The sequence below is a fragment of the Mus musculus genome, chromosome 12, assembly GCF_000001635.26.
Source record: "Mus musculus strain C57BL/6J chromosome 12, GRCm38.p6 C57BL/6J".
In the NCBI taxonomy this organism is placed as follows: Eukaryota; Metazoa; Chordata; class Mammalia; order Rodentia; family Muridae; genus Mus; species Mus musculus.
The window spans coordinates 49,387,732-49,408,336 of NC_000078.6; the positions used below are offsets into that span (position 1 = coordinate 49,387,732).

At 38.6% G+C, this 20,605-nt stretch overlaps 1 long non-coding RNA gene across 1 annotated transcript; it reads left to right on the plus strand.

The window, feature by feature from the left end:
* Positions 1 to 1,920: 1,920 nt before the first annotated feature.
* Positions 1,921 to 19,615, plus strand: 3110039M20Rik (RIKEN cDNA 3110039M20 gene). Its single transcript, NR_026733.1, has 3 exons — positions 1,921 to 2,208; positions 2,672 to 2,739; positions 19,118 to 19,615. It is a non-coding gene; the product is annotated as an RIKEN cDNA 3110039M20 gene (long non-coding RNA).
* The last annotated feature ends 990 nt before the right edge of the window (positions 19,616 to 20,605 follow it).

A 20,605-nucleotide genomic window follows, 5' to 3' on the forward strand; every position in this document is an offset into this window, starting at 1 on the left:
ATATATGAGATATATTAAGTGTATACATATGCATACATATGAAAATGAAAACTTTTCCAAATTGTCTCAAATAGCCCACTCACTATAATTCCAGAAAATAATTAGAAAACCTGAGTTAAAGGTTTAGTAATTAATTGGATCCTGTGGTGATTCTGTGGAAGGCAAGTTGTTCATTTGTTACATTTGTATAGTCTGAAATGTGTTCTGCAGTAATGCAATAAGCTGGCCACTTTTTACAATGGGTCCAGTGAAAAATAATCTGTCCCTAAGATGTTATCAGCAAACACTTAGAGAGTTGCTCAGGGGAAGAGGGGCAGTGAACCCAGTAGAGAAGCAGGTTGGCTAAAATTGATTTTAAATTTAGAATAGCTGATGTTGGGAAATGGGGATGGCTGGGTTGTGAATTGGAGAAAGGAAGAAGGGAGAAGGGGAGAAAGCGGGGAAGAGGGGAGAGAGATCTTATGAAATTTTAAAAAGCTGGAATCAAATTGAACAGAGAGAGATGGGCAAAATAGACTAGTTTGATTATCTCCATCTTAATGTGAGAATAGATTTTGCTTAGATATAAGTCTTTTTTTTTAATCTAACAGTTTTTTAAAAGTGAATCACACACACACACACACACAGACACACACACACAAGTAAGGGGGGAGGCAGGGAATGTGGGCTTAGGCAAAGAAATCTTCATTGCATAGCTGAGAGACAAACAGGGAAAGGCCTACATTTAGATTGGAGGAAAAATAGGATGACTATTGCTTGCTTCTGCTATGGGCTTTATTTATGGAATAAGTATGTACTACCACGGAGGAAACACAGTATTAACTATCAAAAGTTGAAAGGAAAGCTGAATTCACATAGTAAAACTAATAGATCTAGATATTTAAGAAACATTTCGTTGGTGAGTGTTTGCTCTCTGGACAGCATAAATGAACACTCCATACTTATTTATAATTTTATAAAATGTTTATTTAAAATATAGAGAAATATAATTTCAATGGCAATATTTTTTGTACTTTCAAGTCCATAATGAAGTTGACTTTTTGTATTTATGGAACTAGATATTGGAGTACAAGTGTGCTTTAGCCCATGTCTAATTTACTAATATAGACGATGTGATTGGAAGTTTGTTTATTAGGCTTCCTAGACATAAGCAAGAATGAGTGTATATATATATATATATATATATAATTTGGTAGAGGCCTTTTTGAAGCCCAGTCTATGAACATATTTTATTTCATTAATTTTTATATGATTGACCCTCCCTCAGGATATCCTCTTTTAAAAATGACAATTTGCTATAGTATTGATACATTTAATTTTGCTTCAGACCTGTTACAGTGTTTTACTGTGTATTGTCACCAACTTTTTGCTGATTGCAGTAAGTTCAGTGCAGACAAACACTTCTAAAACTCTTTGGAGATTATTTTTGCGTAGACTTATATTGCTTAAAATGAAGTAAAGACTGACCTTTTTGAAAATGATCACGATTTAAAAATTAAAACTCCAAATTGTAATATTACAGATTTAGTATTTCAATTGACATAATTGGAAGTTAATGAAACTGTTAGTACATAAACACAAGGAAATGATTTAAAATGCAACAGACAGGGAATTTCTTCCAAATATTTTTTTCTGTAATTGCAATACTGGAAATCAAGTTAGTCTAAAACTGTTCTGTACAAGTGTCCTGATGATAGTGAAGGTAGTCTTCCCGTGTCTTCTATGGCTGGAATCATAGCAAGAGCAGAAAGGAAAAAAAATCTGTCCTGAAGTGTATTGATTATAATATGTATTCAAGTTGGTACATATTTCACCCCAAAGAGATGGGCACATAAAATATATTAGAAGTCTATATAAAATTTTGATTTTTACAACATGTATTTTCTACTTTGTCATTGAGGATTTTGCATGCATTGAAATAATTTTAATTTTGATAAATTAATTTTGTGAGTAGCTAATATAGTTGGTTCTTTTTAAGGCTAAAAGCCTGTTGGAGAATTAGGTTAACAAACGGTGACGGTGAAGATCATTGCAGGTTTCAGTGCTGGCTGAGATGGGTTGCTGAGGTTGTGTAACTGTGTCTAGAGGGGCGGGGTTCCTGTACATTCCTACTTCAGCAGATAACCCTGTCCCCAGCCATACTCCAGCTTCTCCCAGACAGACGGAAATCTCCAGAGGAAAATCTGCACAGCCCTTCTAAGAAGCAGGGTAGGTAAACATTGAGTTTTAAAATTTCCCCTCATTATACTTCTACTCAAGGCCGGATCCTGAAGTTACAAAAAGAGTAGTGGTCATCTAAATTCTCTTTAGCAACAATATGACTGAGTTCTTCCTACTGTAAGAGTTAAAGGGTGTTAGCGATCTTCCAGATAGCTGGAAAATCCATTTTCGATTTTTCTTTTGCTTCCAATTTCCCTCTTTTCTCTCACCCCAATTGCCCTGCTTTACCATTCCTCCAGGAACTCCTCCCCTAAGCTCCAATAGTTAAAACCAAGCTATCTTTTAGTTTCCAGCTCCTAAATTGGCCCTTTCCCCCACTCAGTTCTTGAAGACTTTGTCCAGGAAATGTAGGCCCAGGGGCGCTGGGCTGCGGAATATATGACGTAGTGTTATGTTTTGTCTTCCTCCCTCCCTCCCGATTTGGTGCCCCCACCCCACCCCCCAATCCAAGGTTCTGCTCGATGTTATCGGAAGGCTGCTGAGGACTTGAGAACTGTGAACACTCTCACCAGGAGATCGGTAAGTGAAAGTCTCCCTGCCGCACGTGGTGGTGGGTGGTTAGCGTGTCCCACAGGCTACTGTGGATGTACCCTTAAATCTAGACTCTTGGAGGCTTAAGTGTTCTTTTTTCCCACTTGGAAATTGTTCCAAGCGAGTAGATTCTCACAGCCATAGGTGGATGAATGCGTGATTTGTCCACGTGGGCAGAAATCATGGTGGCTGCCTAGGTAAAGAGGATTTAGATATTTCAAAGAAGGAAAAAAAGAAGATAAATTTATATGGAGAAGGCAATGGGATACTCTAGTATGTACAGAAGTGTAAGGTATTTCGTTTAATGGAGAAATTTCTGAATTTCATGGCTGCTTCAGAGAACAAGGAAATTTAATGTTCAAACCTGGGATCGTTGGCATAAAGACTTTTTTTTAATATCATTAAGAACCAATCTCTCTCTCTCTCTCTCTCTCTCTCTCTCTCTCTCTCTCTCTCTCTCTCTCTCTCTCTCTCCCTCTCTCTCTCTCTCATGCTTTCTTTTCTACTTTCACACTGGCATTGCCAGCCTCACCCAGTGCGGGCCCTCTTTCCTCAGTTCCTTTGGCTGCGACAAGCTATGGTCTCTACAGGACTAAGCGGATCTGGTGCAGGTCGAGTTCAGAGCCACTTGAGAGAAGGAGACTTCTTGGTCTCACAGAGGAGGAAAAAAAAATCGAGGGAAATGAGCACCGTTCTGGGCTTGACTTTGTCCCTGTTGGGAATAGCTCAGTTCCCGGCTTTGGAAATCTCAGGAAAATAATTGATTTTTAATGCACACTTAGGAGCCAGCGTTGTATGCTCCAGAGTCTGGCTGTCCCACGGTGGCTGCGAGCGCGCCAGACTCTGGCTGACTCCTCCCGAAGCTCCGGAGAGAGGCCGGGCTGCGGTGTCGGGATGGCCTGCCCTGGGACTATGGACTCGGACTGGCTTTGTCGAGGGCGCTGGGCTGGACTCCAAGTAGAGCGGCAGGACTCGGTCCGGAGTTGAGGTCTCGGGTTAGGGACTAACAACAGAACATGCTATTAGAACATGGACCAGGCAGTAGAGCTAGCTGGGGCTGCTCGGCTGCAAGGCCTGTTCTGGGCCCGCGTTCAGATAGCACTTGCGGGCCTCCCTGCCCAATGAGCCGCGCTGCTGGCGAGCAGCAACGCGAGGGCGCTCTAGCCCAGGACACCGCCGCCGCTTGGGGAACTGGTTTCCCAGAGCTGCGGACGCAGGCTCCCCTACCTTACCCTTCCTTCTTAGCCGTCTAAGATCCTTTCCCTACTTCTAAGAAGCTGTTAGTTAGTCTTTGTTTATGGGGTGCAGTTTCAGATCTCAGCACTCACCCGGTAGTTGGTAAAACTGATTTTTCAATAGTCTATCTCCTTCTGGTTTATTGCCCTCGCCTCTGTTATTCGGGTAGGAAATTTCCTGAACGCTAGGAGCAGCATGGAGTTAGGGAGACAAAAGCGGGCTGGGAAGCAGATTACCGCGGAAGCGCGGAGAATCGCTAGGAATCATCTTCCTTTTGGAAGAATTGAAGGGAAGAGATGAGAAATGCAGCGGGATGCTTCCACCTGCACCTCCCTCTTATAACAGTCAAGCATAGTTGTTAAGCTTCCACATCGCTGCTGCATCCTGGCCCTTTAGCAAAACTTAAAATAGGCGGAAATCCCGAGACCGTGATCTGAGAAGATACTTAAGATAATAACAAATAACTCAGAATTCTGCATGTAAGTCTGTAAGGAGAGATGGAATGGCCTACATCTTTTCCGGGTTTGTGGCCTAGAGCATTTCAGAGTCTTTGACATTGCGGAAAAGCCCTCACAGGAGGAAAGAGCATATAGCTCTTGGCGAAATTTGCAAACTTCGGGTGGCTACTAAAGAGCATGTTCAATAACTACACGTTTGGATATTCATTTTCCGGCTAAAGTTGAATTCTCCTATATTTATAGAATCCCGGGTTGAAATAGACACCTTCGTTTTCGTTCCTCCTCCTCATTTCCTGTTATTGCTTCCCTCTTTGTGTGCTTTAAGGAGCAAAGGTATCTTCCTGCTTAGGCAGATACTGTTTGTTTGTTTGTTTTAATTTGATTGAATAGGAAGACTGAAAACTGTAATGGGGTTAGAGCGAATTGTCTCTCGGTTGGTTCTTTCATTTTCTCATGACTCTGAAATTTAATGACCTAATCATTGTTGTTTGAAGTTAAATTATCTGTTAAATTAGCCCTAAACAATAACTGATGATATTTTTCCTTTGGGTCTGGTTGCCCCTGAATTCTTGGCTCTAGACGGGTATGGCAGGAGTCAAGAAAAATCCTTGATTGTGCAGTATTATAAAAATAATCAATTCACGGCTGATGTGCAATGATGTTATTTCTAAGTTGAGCATTATAAGTTGGAAATTCTTTTTCAAACTTGTGAATAAGGCTCATAGATGAAAAAATATGAACAGAATTCCCATTAGTATTCAGAAGCCAAATACACACCTCTGCCTGCTAAGAATTTCTCACAAACGAATAATTAGCTATATGGAAACTTTCAACATTGTTTTAGAGGTACATTCTAGAAATCTAAAGTATAGCTATTTTGTTGAGTCTGATATATGTTCGTTTTGCACTTATGGTACAAAATAGCCTTGAAGTAGTGCAGATTTTCCTCTTTTTTTCTTTCATAAAGCTTATGTAGTCTCAGGAGAGAGCGTGTTCATGCCTATTGGGGGATCAACACCTTTCTCCGTCGCTATATTACAGGTAGCCAAAGAATCTTTGAACCTAATAGAATTCCAGTATCTGAGGAAACTTTGATAATAGGAAGAACTATTGTGTTTGCTCTATTAAAATGTGCTGAATGAATAATTAGAGACTGGGATGAGTGTTGAAAAATTCAGAGCAAGAATAAGGTGGTAATTTTATTATTTAATACTTCAATAATTTCTATAATTAATAATGTGATTTTAAAAGCTGGCAATGTTTTCTTAGGAGAAAAAAAAGAGTACTTGGCCAACCTTATCAAAAATATTCTGGGAAAAATTAAGTAAAATCGAATAGAATTGTCAGTAGGTATTGCTCGTTTTTTGTTTTGTTTTGTTTTTTATTTATCTATTTCTATTCTGGGAAAAAATGTTAATTAAACATGGCAAACTCCGATTGCAGGTTGGAAGACTAAAATCGATCATTTCTGCATCAATAGTGTTATGTATTACTACATTGATTTGTGTTCATTTATGCAGAGGTTTCAGCTATTTTCTTCCCATATTTCAGTGTCTCCCTCTTTATTATTGTCCCACATTGCTTTTAATGCAGGAGCTTACTGTAGGAAGCGAAAACCCATCCATTCTAAGTACACCTCATAGTGGAGTCTGAGAGTGTGACCAGTTTACGAAATTGTTTATTCATCCTAGCTTTTTTAGTAATTAGGAACCCGCTTCTGCTTAAAGCCTCATGCTGCTTGAGAGCCTCCATTCTTTTCTTCACACATAGTATTGATGTGTTTCAATAACATAGGAAACATGATTTGGTGAGCTTAGGTTTAAATAGAGTGAAACTCACAAATAAGACATTGTTTTCCATTGGTTTGTCTGGGTTAGCTTCACAAAAATAAGATAGCCATGTGTTTTCAGCTGTTTTTTTTTTAATGAAAAAAATAAAGGATGGATCGTTTAAATATAGATGTTGGACATTTTAAACAACTGCTAACTCGAAATTATGCCAAGGGTCCTTATCCAGAAAAATAGCCATATAATGTCCTATATATTAAATACATGTATGCACATATGTTTTATTAGTGTGCATGTGTTATTACATCTTTTGAAGATAGTCATATCCCTTACACTAATGCAGCATATGGATAGTATGTACCAGGATCCATCTCAACACGAAATAGGAGCACCTGAGTTGCTCACTGTGTTCATTAAGTAGGAGCCAGGAGTAGGGGGTTGAGATATAGCCTTATTTGTGTTCTTCTGTTGCCATTACAAAGTATTAAAAAGTTGCTTGAAACCTGAAAAACAAAAACAAAAGTGGCCTATTGAAAGCTATTTAATATTTAATCTGCACCACTTTTGTCAGTGTGCAGGACCAGTCCTTCCACTTTCAGATAGGAGCACAACTACACAAAGCACCTAGGGATCCTTTTTTCCTCCTTATTTTAAAAACATTTATTATTATTTATTATTTATTTGCTATACCTTTCCTTCCCCCTAGTGATTATAAGATATATAGAAAACAGATCCGAATTATTTTTGGGATCGAAGTGGTTGTCCATAAGTGTAGGGGCCACAGGCAGAAGGTATCCTGGGATGTAAAGTTTTGCAGAAGATTGAATGGGAGGGAGAGAGAAGTGGTGGAGGGGGGCTACCTTTATTTGCTTCACTTGTTTAAATTCTCTTTTCCTTACCCAAGTCTTTGGAACCCAGTGCTGTAAGCACTCTAAGGAGGTTGAGATTCCTTAGCACCCCGAGTCCGGGAAGGATTTAACAGCCAAGGCGCTTACTCACCAACCCCTCCCCGCATCTTTCACGCATGCACCAACTCGTCCTCACGTGCGTGGTATAGTGGACAGTGTTGACTTGAATTGCTCTCTGGATGCAAGCCTTTCCTGTGAATGAACCCGAAAACACTCGACAGGTCGTGAATAATCGTTTTAATGAGTGTGCAAAGTGTGCGACAGGGTGCACCGAGTTGTCGGGTTAAACAAACAACTTGTACTCTGACCAAATCGGATTGTTAAAGTGCAAAGTGATGTCAGTACCATTCCCACTGCCTTTCGGAAATCCACAGATCTGACACGCGGGAGTCCAATTTTCCCCATTAAAGAAAAATAACAATATTTTTCAACCGTGTGTGATCTTCTTTAATATTAACCAGAGCCAAACAAAACCTCACTCGAGATCACAGTAGTTCTACTGAAAAAGCAAAACAAAAGGAAGGAGATCCAGGGAAAGGAATAAGGACACATCAGGAATTCTGGGGGAAAACTTGTGCTTTATATTTCACACATCCTTGGGGATCTATGCGATTGAAACTATTCGTTCAATTGTCTATACCCAAAACGAGTGGGATAGTAGTTTATTCACATGCTAATACTGAGTTTGTACTCCTATGGGGGGCTTTTCTGTTAAAAATTTAACTAATATTTAATATGTGTGTTAACCCCATGAGTGTGAAGAAGTGTCAATCTCACATGTATACTTGGAAGAAAGCAATACAAAGGATTGCATCGTAAACAACCACAAAGATTAGGGTTTCTCAAGAATCATATTGCAGTCAGAAAAAAGTTATGCTTCTCTCATATTCTTGAAAATATCTACTTAAAACCACCTTCATAGATTCCCTTGTTCTTTCTTATTTTGCTTTTATAATTTTAAATATTAAATAAGAAAAGTAAGAAAGTTTCAAAATGTTTATGAGAAGCTAATACTTTGAGACATTCCTTTTAAAAAGTTTGAAGAGAGAAATGTGTAAGAGATTTCTTTCCCTTGCTAGTACCTTCTATATATTTAAATATCAAACAGTATCCCCATGAGGTTTGCAAATCCATTTATGGGTTTCACAAAGCTTCTGTACCCCATAACATCGTAGGTAGATAAAGTTTGATATTTGGTCAACAGTATTCATTTCTTTATTAAAGATGGAAAGTGTGCCATAGCCCACTGTCTGTATATTCATCGGTTCTTAACATGTTAATCTGTTCAGAAAGTTGAGAAGCTGGGTATGTAGTATAAGAAGCCATAAATATGGAACCTCAGACTTGTTCACTTAACTTTTAGCTACATATCTGTGTATATGTGTTTCTGACCATCTATGTCACTTTTGTTTATGCATAACTACTAGCAACTTTTTGAACTAATTGACCTAAAACAGAGAGCTGAGGTATTTGACAAAGTCTTAACAAACTCACTAAACTTTGATATTATAGTTACTAGTTTTTTTCATACACATTTGTCAATTAAACCTCACGTAGATAAAATAAAGATACTAAAATTCTGCTTCCATTATTAAATTTTCAAAAGATAAATAGGGGCTTGGAGATTTTGCCTGGTATGTAGTAAATTTCTGTATCAGATTATATCACAATATCTTTTGTTATTAAATAATATTTAACAAAAATTTATAATATTTGAATTATAGTTATCTTAATGTGCTGATGGACTAGAAGTATTTTAAGAGCCACTGAAAGAAAGTATCCATTTTGGTTTTAGATGTACAAACAGCAAAACTAGAGGGTGCGCCTGTTTTTATGTGTATATGTGTAGTTAAAGAACTATACTATCAAAACATTAATTATATTTGAAAGAGCAGGAACTTATTGTAAGGAAAAGTTCACTGCTGGGTTTCTATTCCATAGAGCATCCCTGAGAGGGGTGAGTTTGTCTCCTTGTCTTACAGTATGCTTCCTTTTCAGAGAGAATCATAAGAGGAGCAGAGAGAAGGAAAAGGCTGATTTGGAGGGGAGAGATCTTATATGCTAGGATGGTCCTGAGCACAGGGAATCCATGTGAAAAATCTGGTGACATGGGGGTCATTCATCACATCTTTGTTCTCTGCTTTAAAAAAATGGTTTGTAAGTCTATCAAACAGATTACTGATAATCTGGGGGGGGGAGTGATTGGGTGACTAAAATATATATCAGTTATCATAGTCTTGATCTCCCAAGTCCTCGTTATTTCACAGATGCAAAAACTTGGTGTCCAAAATTTAGATTTTCTTCCTTCTAAATTCTACATCGTTATGAATCATCTATGATCATTTATAGTTTGGGCTTAATTACTAGTTCTCAGCCTTAAATTACCAATAAACTAATTAATCTGACTAATCTTCCTAAACTCCCAGTGAATACTATAACAACCACAACAAGAAAAGTAACAAACCTGCAACAATGTTGCCAAATAAACTATTAATAATGACAAACTTAAGTTCCATAGCAGAAGTTAACTTAAAATAATTCTAAGGCTAGCAGGAAGAAAATCAAACCCACTTCAGCCTTAGATTTATGTTACATGGGAGGTTGAGCATTCAGCCAAGTTCATGTTTTGCTCACGAATGATTTCTGTCTAGATAAACTCAAGTTTCTGAAGAAAGACTCCCTTAGTAGGTCCTGGTAAATGTTACTGAGTGCTTCTATATTCAGACTCCATCGTGGCTATGGACATGTTCCCCTGAAGATGTATGTCATTCTTAAAGCAGTCTGGAACAGAGGTAGACATGTGAAGGGTTCTTGAGTGGAGGACTAGGGTATCATCTCCCTAGATCACTTATGGTCAGTAGCAAAGTCATGGTATTTAGAAACTATGTTCACAAAGCCAAGGAAATTAATAAGAGTTTTAAGTGTCCAGTGAAGTCAGAGATCATGGATCTACTCTGTAAAGCTAGACATAGCATCTTAGCATCAGTATCTCTTCCCACCCCAGAATGAATTCTTTTGATTGCTTTAGGAACAGGCAGATGTAAAGAAGATTAAAGAAAGTAGATTTAGTGGTAGTAGTCTTCGCCCGTGGTCTAGCTAGGAAAGCAAAACCCATTTCTCCATGTACAAGAGATGCTTCTCTGGCATCTATCCATGTTGGTTGAGCAAATGGTAGCTCAGTCCTAGGTGGAAAAAGTCTGTTAGTAGGTCTACACTTAAACTACTCTAACATCATCTCAGTCTAATATTCTTCCTGTCTACTGAACACCACTTTCACCCTCCACAAAAAGGGAAATGAAATAAAATGAAGGAATTAAAAGGTATGGGGTTAGATTTGGCATTTAGCATTTTAGCATTTGGCATTCAGACACATGTTAATTCTCAAGCAGGTGGTTTATTATTGCCCCCTTTTATTGAGAAGAGAGGGCAGCTGGTTAGGAGAGGAAGGGCAGTTGTGGGAAAGGAAAACAGACACTAAGGTAGAAATCCCTTGTCAGTTCAGCACCTATGGCCACATGAAGAGAGATCTGAGTCACAGGATGGATTGGTGTAAGATTAGCTGCATGCATGTGACCCTAGCAATGTACAATAAAGCAGACCCTAGACTCTTAAAAAGGTAAACAAACAAACAGAAAACAAAAACAAAGACATAAATATCAGTAGCCAGTTTGTGTTCTGGAAACATTTATTTATTTATTTATTTATTTATTTATTTATTTATTTATTTATTTATTTATGTGAGATATTTCCTTCAAACCTCAGTGAACACACAATCCACAACAGAAATATTAAAAGAAGGAAGCAAGGGAGGGGACAGGCACAGCCCCCATTGCTTTAGTTCTTTGTGATCTTTGCTGTTTATGGAAGGAGACTGAGCACCCTTTTACATTTCCTCATAGCCTTTTCATTTTAATGAAAACATTTCCAGTTTGTGAGAACGTTATTTCATTAAATTTCAGCAAAGAAAGAGATGCTTTCATTTCGGAGAATAAATTCACTGCAGTGATGTTCAGTTCTCATGCATCTCTGTACGTCTGCAGTGGGATGTGGCAGATTTGGGTGCTAGTAGATCCACATTTCAGTGGCACCTCAGAATTTCTCAATGCTTGGAGTTTAATAGCCCACTGAATTCACCCCAATTCCTCTGTAAATATACTTCTGCAACTTAAAATAAAACAAGAACATCTCATATTTAATTACAATCAAAATAATGTCTTAAGGAGGATATTTTGTTACCATGGTTCTTTTATTAAGAATTGTGCCTTTTATTAAGAAATAGAACTATCACTTGTTTCAGTAAGAAAATTAAGGGAAGTGATCATTACTAAAACATGGCTCTCAATTCGATTACATATACTCACTAAATATGGCTTTGGAAGAACTTATTTTCTAATATCTTGTATTTTATTTTATATGACTGAGAACTTCTGAACCAAAACTGGAATGTGCAACTGAGAATAACTACATTTAATGATTCTCTGGTGATGATATTTGATGTAAATAAAAACTGAAAGCATTTATTTTAGTGTTACCAGTATGCAGATACTCTTGTGCCTGTAAAGTTTACAAACCTATTTAATTAAATTAATAAGCTTCTATAGCCCAATACCTTAATAAATTTTTAGTCAACAGAAACCATATATTTAAATGCTTATTCATATCCAATGTATGCCAAACTAAATGTACCAAGCATTGCTTATTTCATGCAAATTAAAAGTCAAATAAATATTAGCATTTCTTTTAAAGTACTGGTAATTGAGATTTACTTGAAATCTGCAGATACTGAAGGAAATCTTTGCAGATGCATCTTTATATTGTGAGCAAATATAGATTTTTCTTCCATACTGGGACATGGAGGAGTGAAGAATTAGAGTTGAGTTTCCTGGAATGAAGCTTTTCTTTTAGCAGTAAGCCAAGACATACAAATTCCATCCATTATTCACACTCTATTAAATAAAAGAAACATACATTTTCACAGGCAGGAGTAAGTCCAGGTCAAAAAGAATGAATTGTTTCAAATGTTGCTAACGGTTTTTCCCAACAAAGAATTTTTTCAAGGAGGGTGCAACCAGATCTGTTGTAACTGGCAAAACAAAACATGAAGGTTATGCTGTGGGGATTTAGTGGCTCCATTGGCTGAATATTTGCGAGGCACAGCATTGCTCTGAGTAAGGTTGTGCAATTCTCTTTTATTCTTGAGGACAGGCAGATGCTCAGAGGTGTCTATGTGCAAAGGTCTTGGTTACTGCTAACTTGAAAGATTTTTCAGGACGCAAGAGGATAAAAAAAATGCATGTTTATTGTCTTTTAAAACACACTTTCCATTAGGCTGTGGCTTCCAGCCCTGGCTTCACAGCCGGCAGCTAGCTTTCAGGAAAATGGGGCTCTGGTGTAGTAGCGCAGTTAATGAGGAAAGGATGGCTAGGAAACCCCAACTTATAACCCCATCAAGGGAATTCTCATTGGCAGACACACTAGGAAATGGTACCTCAAAAAGGGTCGTGGGAAGATGGTAATTTTCTTTAGGTGAGTTTTGGAAAGATGCTAAGTGAAATACTGTTTAGGCGATGGGATTAATCGCGCAGCTTACATCGAATGTGCCGGAAATCATGCTCTGTGCAAATGAAAATGAAGGAGTTTTATGCATATTCTAATTTTCCCTCTTTGGCTGCTATTTTGGAGGAAAAGGCTTCTTTTGCTGATGGTGGGACTTTTTTGTTCTGCACAGGAAATGTGTAAATGAACACATTTTTCCCCCTGTTTTTCCTTTCCATTTCCCTCCTCCACTCTCCCCCTCCCTTTGTCAATAACCACATGTAGTTAGGATACTGAGTTCAGATTCTGAGCCCTGACTGCTTTCCCTTTCCAGGTAAGCAGGCAACAGACCCATTGGCAGACCCCTGGGGTCATTAGGCTTGGCCTTTGGGAATGGAAGTGAAGTTTCTATAATACTGAGGTGGAGGATTTGTAGTAGCAACTTCGTCTGGAATCTCTTCTCACTTTAGATCCTACCGGAGCTTATAAACAATGTGGTGGAAGTGCCCTGACTATTAAGACTAGTAAGGGGAGTGATTTTTAATTATACCGTGACAAGCAAGCGACTTTCTACTTCCATTTTCATAAGCCAATCATCTACTGGGGCTTAGTTAATAGGGGCTCTTGGCGATCCTCTGGCGGACTTTGTGCGAACTCCTGAACCGAGCTAGTGAAGGGTGTGTGGAGACTGAGGGCGGGAGAGAGAGGGTTGCTGAAAGGAAAGGGGTTGCTCCCTCCATCCCCTCCTGCGCTGGGCAGGCTTTTCAAAACTAATTCAGGGTAGGGCGGGGCGAGGGAAGACGCCAACAGACTTGAGTTTCTCCCTTTTCAGTCTCTGGATAAACAAAACCTCGGGAACAATCTTCTTCCCAGTTTAGACTGAAAAGCGTGGCGCGACTCGAGCCCGCGCGCTCTTGCGCTCTACCGCGCCTCGGGAAGCAGGGCGCCGGGCTCCACGGTCCGGCCGGGCCTCCGCGCTCTCCTCGCGGCCCTTGGGGAGCCTCCCGGCCCGGCCTGTTGGCGCTGGACGGTCCCTGGACCCAAGGACCCTCGCGGCGGAACCCAGCCATCCTCCAGCCCTGGCTCCCCGAGCTCGGACGCAGCTCGCTAAGGCGCCTGGCGCTGTCTGCCAAGTGCCGGGAGACCCTCCGGCCGCGTGCCCGGGGCTCCGCAAGGAGGAACCGCTGGGAAAGGCCGGAGCGGGCGCCCGGAGAAGGCCTGCGGCGACGCCGCCGGGGCCTGGAACCCTCCGGCGGCGGGCTTCTCGGTCGTCTAGCGGCACCGCCCCTCCTCCGCAGGTCCTCACCGGACCTTCGGCCAGCCCGGTCCCCGGCCTGGGGGGTTCGCTCCTCTCTCTCTCTTCTCACAACAGTCACGTGGCTGAAGGGTGGTTTGGGCACCGGGAGGCTCCTTCCTCCTGGCTGGTGGTGATGTCTTAAACTTTTCCTCTCCAGTTGTTTATATATAGTTTCGGCTTTCTTTAAATGCCTTCACTTCCTAAGTGAGCAGAAGGGAGCTCAAGGCTGAAAGAAAAGGCCCAACGAGAAGGAAATCACTTCTGACTTTTCAGACCTTTTCACTTGCCCCTTTCTCCACCGCGGGCCCAGGATTCACACCAGCAGCTGAGGTTTAGACCTCTTCCTTCATTGGGGCCTAGACCAGTGTCTGCACTTAAGCCTTCCCAGTAAATGGCTGGGTAAGGGATGGCTTCCTTAGACAGGATGCCCTCACTTTGAGGGTGCAGTTTTTTTTTTTCCTTACTCAGCTGAAAGGCAGATAAACACATATGTGTTATCTTGGTGTTATTTATGAAGCTATGCCCCCAAGGGGAGCGGCTAAAGTTTTGGAAATATTTTTCTTGGTTATATATATATATATATATATATATATATATATGCTTTGAATTTTAGGATGATGAAGTTAATCTTAAGGCATTTCCTTTACATTTTGCTGTCTTTTGAAAACAAATTTACTTCTTTAATAAGAGGTGAAGAATACCTTGCAAAAGGAAGTTAATCTCTCATAGAAACGACAAGATTTCTTACCTTCTCCTGCTGCTCTATTACAATTGGACACTTTTTAAACTGACTCACTTTCTTTGTTGTGTCTTTTGCATCATTTAATGATTCTTGTTCTTTAGAATAACACTTATCTTTTGAATATCATAAACATATTTTTATAACCAGGCAAGCAATTTTAGGTTTGGAAATTTGTAAGTCTAAATTCAGTCAGTCGATATATATTAAGAACATATTCTACTGAGCACCAATTGTGTAATCCATGGACTGTTCCCTAGAGCATTTTAGGTCCCACTCTCATTGATTGTAAAATAGTGAAATTATATAACCAATGAGCTAATAAGCATGAAACTAATTTGAAAGGTTATAATTGCTAATCAAATGTAAAGCATATTTATTAGCATCATTATTAAAAGGTGCCAGAGGGATACAGATAAAACCTGTTCCTATCCTCTGGGAACTTACAATCTAGTTGGGCATAAATAATGAAATGTAAATTGATAGAAATAGCTACCAAGCAATGTTCAGTGTCTGGCATAGTGAAGACAGTCAGAAAATGATTGCCTCACATAAATTTGTAGTCCTGCCATTTTTAAACAGAAATATAATACTGTAAGTAAAGGAAGGATTAATTAGGACCATTTTTCATGTAAAATAAATTTGTCCTTCATACGTCACATGTGAGGACTGGGAGCATGTAAGCTGTTTGTATGTGAGGAATAAGGTGGTATTGAGTGTGGGATATGAAAAATCAACACACAGATGAATGTGTAGCAAAACTTACAGGACCCTTATTATTGGCACATTTCTATAAAATTTTTAATACTTAGTTGTATGCATGGAGCATGTTCACGTGAATGAAGGTACACATGGAAGCCAGAGGAATACAGATCTCTCTGAAGATGGAGTTACAAGCGGCTGTGAGCTACATACAACATGGTGCTGAGAACCAGACAGGGTTCTCTGGAAGAGCAGCATTTGCCCTTAACTTCTGGGCCATCTCTTCAACCCTCTCATACTTACTTTTGAATGATTCTATCTAAATACCGAACATAAAGAAAATGTAAGAGGAATAAGAAAAGATTCAGGTCAAATTCTGGAGCATGATATTGCTAGAAAAGGCTTCTCATTAAAGTTAACATCGAATCCCTGACTCTTTGTGTACACTGAAATGATAAACCCAAACATGAGCATATATTCAAATACATAGAGAGCTATATTACCCTAGAATCATATTACTTCCCACTTATTCTTCACTACCAGCAGCCATGGAGAGGACTGATGTAGATGTGTGGGAATAAATCTTGAGATATTGCTAGAGACTGAGACCGAGAGATTGAGATTGAGATACTGGCTGGGCTCAAGTTGTGTTTGGCATTTAGCATTTATACCTACATTCATTCAAAGCGATTTTCAACTATGAGTGAATTTGTCCTCCTACTGTATCCATCCTCTCTAGATGTTTTGGTTTTTATCTACAGAAAAAAGTTAATTATAGCAACTACAGGGGTTGGGGTGTCATTGGCATCTGGTAGGTAAAGTTGCTGGATGCTACTAAGCACCCCTACAAGTCATATTTTATCCCCACACAACCTCAAATTCTTCTATCCAACCTATCACTGGAACCCAGGTTAAACAGTCTTCAGGCCTGATAATATTTAGGATCTCTACACTGGAAGTCCTGGGATTTAAGTTTTATTTTAGTAACATTTTCAATTAAAAAATTTACTGTTTTGCACAGTAAAAAAAAAAAAAAAATCAAAGAAGGCAACATCTTTGGACTTGCCCTGAGGCTTTAGATAGGGGAAAAACTAGGAGGGTACCTGCTGAGATCTGAGGTTTCCTTATTTATTTATTTATTTATTTATTTATTTATTTATTTATTATAAGAACAAAGGTAGAAATCTTCTTTAAGGATTTGTCATCTGAATGCTATTTGTTAAATTAATAAAATGTGTCTTTGGAGTTGCTTAGCAACTTATGAAAAGCTTTTTAAAAGTTCATTTGTTTGTTTAAAACGAGGGTAGGCTGCATATTATTAGCTACATTACATAAATCAACAAAGAAATATACACCAAAAATGGAACATGTAGTTTCACCACGTGCTCTGTTCTCAAGTGTCTGGTATTGGAAACACTCAATTGTCTGATAGATTTGCATTGAGTCTCCCATAAGCATCATCTATGTGTGGAATTTCAATGTAATATTGAGCAGATAATGAAACCAAAGTGGAAAAAATTTAAACAGGTTTGTCACACAATATTTGTTTTTCTTAGCTTTTCTTCAAAAGCCTTGTCCTCCAAGTACTTTTATCAGACACTCGTCACAGTCTTTGTAAGAATTTATCCGGCATCTTCATTGTTTGCACTCTTCAATCATACCTCCTTGCATCTACCTAATCTACGTCTTTCTTTTCACATTGCCAGGACTGGTTAAAAGTTTTCAAAGACAATCTTGGACATTATCATTGCTTGTGATCAAAAAGAAAATATTGCCAATGATGTTTTATTTCTAAAATTTAATGGACCTTTTAAATTGTCTACTTATTAATAAAACATGAATTTGAAGCATGGAACTTTCAGGGCTGGTGAGAACTGTCTGAGACCCTTGAGTCACCTTGTCTAAAAGTTATTTTTGTAAATTGCTCTAACAGTGGCTCATCAGTCACTTTGAAAGGGAGTGATCCTTGATTAACAGTTGGCTGATACCATGCTCCACAGATGTGTAGCAGCAGTACAGGTGTGACTTATAAAACAAGACAGGTAACTTCCAGGACCTAAGCCTGGTTTTTGTGCATATTAAAGAATGAAGAAAAAAAATCTGGGATGGGTTTTCATCTTTGTGCAGTAACCCATATTATTGATACAGATAAAACAAACCAGACACTCCTCTGAAAAAATGATCTGCCAATACAGCACTTCTGTAGCTTTAAAGTAAGACAGCAACTTGGGTGGATACCTAAGTTTCTGTTTTTGGTTTTAGGAGATCACACTCATAATTTACACCTCACAATTGAAATAGAATCTCGTTTCGATAAGTTCTTAGGACTTAGAGATCAAATTCTTTCAGTCAGAATTTGACTATATAGAGTTAGTAAGATACTTTCTGAGATAAACATTTCTTTTTTTTTTTTTCCATTTTTTATTAGGTATTTAACTCATTTACATTTCCAATGCTATACCAAAAGTCCCCCATATCCACCCACCCCCACTCCCCTGCCCACCCACTCCCCCTTTTTGGCCCTGGTATTCCCCTGTACTGGGGCATATAAAGTTTGCAAGTCCAATGGGCCTCTCTTTCCAGTGATGGCCGACTAGGCCATCTTTTGATATATATGCAGCTAGAGTCAAGAGCTCCGGGGTACTGGTTAGCTCATAATGTTGTTCCACCTATAGGGTTGTAGATCCCTTTAGCTCCTTGGCTACTTTCTCTAGCTCCTCCATTGGGAGCCCTATGATCCATCCATTAGCTGACTGTGAGCATCCACTTCTGTGTTTGCTGGGCCCCGGCATAGTCATTTCTAATAGAGTCAAGCTTAAGATTATTTATTGGAGTATATTGTTATTTTACGAGTTCTAGGAAACTATTGCTGGTCTATTATTTACTCTTATACACATACTACTAAATGGTGGTTTTAAAAACCCACTAACCAAAAGCCGTTGTCTGGATGTATATTGTTTGGACTGGTAGCCTAGTCTGTTCACGGTGACAGACATAGGAGTTTTACTTCTTTGACGTTTTATCATTGATTCATTCTACCAGAGAGTAATTTCCTCTCACTTAAGATATTTCTTAAGCTTTTTCTTTTGATATATTATTTTTCTTCTTTTTATTTCTTCATTTTCTTCGTATTAATGTGGTTCAATTTGTTTCTAATAATCAGTAACTGAAAAAAAAATCAGATGACAACATATGCCAGTCGATGGGTTTGGCTCACTGTAGCTTTTCCATTTACATTTGAATAGTTGAATTTTTAGGACCTTTAACACATTTCCCCAAGAATCATTCTCTCACTGTTTTGCATGCTACTTGGCTACCTTCAGCTTAAAAAATACCATTTCATTCATATAATTAATGTAGTTGATAAGAAATAAGGAAAATAATTTAAACATGCAAAAGTAAATAAAACCACAGAACAAATATGTATAACTCCATGTGTGTAATTAAATATATGGAAACTTACCCCCTAAATCTGATGATTAAGTAAATCAAAGAGATGTAGTTATTGATTTTGGAGAGCAAGGTTTTGAATGTTTGTTAAGCATAATGTAATTACATGTTTCCATGAGAAAGTAAAATGTTCCATATACAGTATTAATATACCTTTAAAATAATTTTTGCTTGTGTAAACTTGTTTTCCATATGAACCTTTGGTTTGTCTGAACTGATCATCTGTTTTGTTATTCTTATGTTATTATTTTCAGAGCTTTACTCCTCCTTGGTACAAGGAAAGTTGGCATGACCATCCACTTCACATCCGCCAGTGTGCTGACACCAAGCAGAAAATTCCAAGTAAAGAGCAGACTCCATGTAGTCACATGTCCCTGGAGAAAATTGCTTCATCATTCTTCAGAAAGGAAAAAAAAAAGTAGATTCCCTTCAGAATCCTCTAGTCTTAGAATGAATAGGTAGAATTTTATGCTTATTTAGATCTCTTCCATGCCTAAATTTTGGGGCATCTTCCCATTTTCTAGTTCCATAAATAAAAGTAAAATGTTACTAAATGAATACAATTATTTTGGTCTCAGTGAATCAGTTGAGGCTTGACTGAACCAGCCCAAGTTTGGGGAGCTGCATGGGACTCTAATGTACCATATCATTGCATTTACTACCTCCTGATGATGTGGGGTTTATGTGTGGGTCAAAACTTCTCTCCAGTTTTGTCTAATTGGAAAACAGAATAAAGATGATGTTTCAATGGACTTTGATCTTATAACACACACACCTGAAGAAGTAATTCTTTCACTCATGGAGAGCGCAGGGTGCAGCACAGGGTGTTTTCCTTATGTTGCATACAAGCGAATATATTTTCTGGGCCACTCTTCTTTCCAAATGTTTTGCTTGGTATAGGGCTTGGTGCAGTTATGAAATAACTACTTCTATAGGAGGGATTTGTAGAGTTTTATTCTAGCACTCAAGATGTATGTGATAAAATGAGTGACTAGGGCTGGGGATGTGATGCAGTGCTAGATGGTAAGGCCCTAGGTCCAATCGTCAGTCCCCAGGATTGATTCAAGTGTGCAATGTTTCTATGCTAAGTGAGAGGAAAGTCCTGCTATGATTTATCATAAATATATAAGATGCTTTAGTGTGCTTTACTTTATCTTGAAATATTTTCAAAAAGAAATTTTGAGACTTAGCTTACATATATTTCTGGCTTTCCCAGAACTCTCTAAATAGTCAGAGATTTGCCTCTGTCTCCCCAGTGCTGATATTAAAGGCATGTAGCATCACACCCGGTGATTTTTTTCATTTCTTGGGGGTTTACTCAGAGAGGTATCATCAAGAAGTCTAAATTTAAAAAGCACAGGATGAGCTTGCTTTTTGGTTGCTGAACTTCAAGCAATACCAACACAAAATAGATCTCACAAACATACTAAGCTATCTTTGGAGAAGAGATTAATTCTTCAGCTACAAGATTTGATTTAAATTAATGGGAGGTATTAGCAGATCCACAGAGGAAATAGTAGCCATGAAAGTAGGTAAATGAAAATCAGAAGCCACATAGCAAAAACTTATTTGAGCATGGCTCAGGGATGACGAATTGAAAGTTCATTTTGTTAGAATCCAGTCTCAATGACAGTCCTGGTCCTATTATGAATCGATATTAGGCTATCTAAATTTGGTGCTAATAACTGTTCAGTTGTAAATGTACTTAGAACCCATGTATTCCAAGCAATATTCTTGATTAC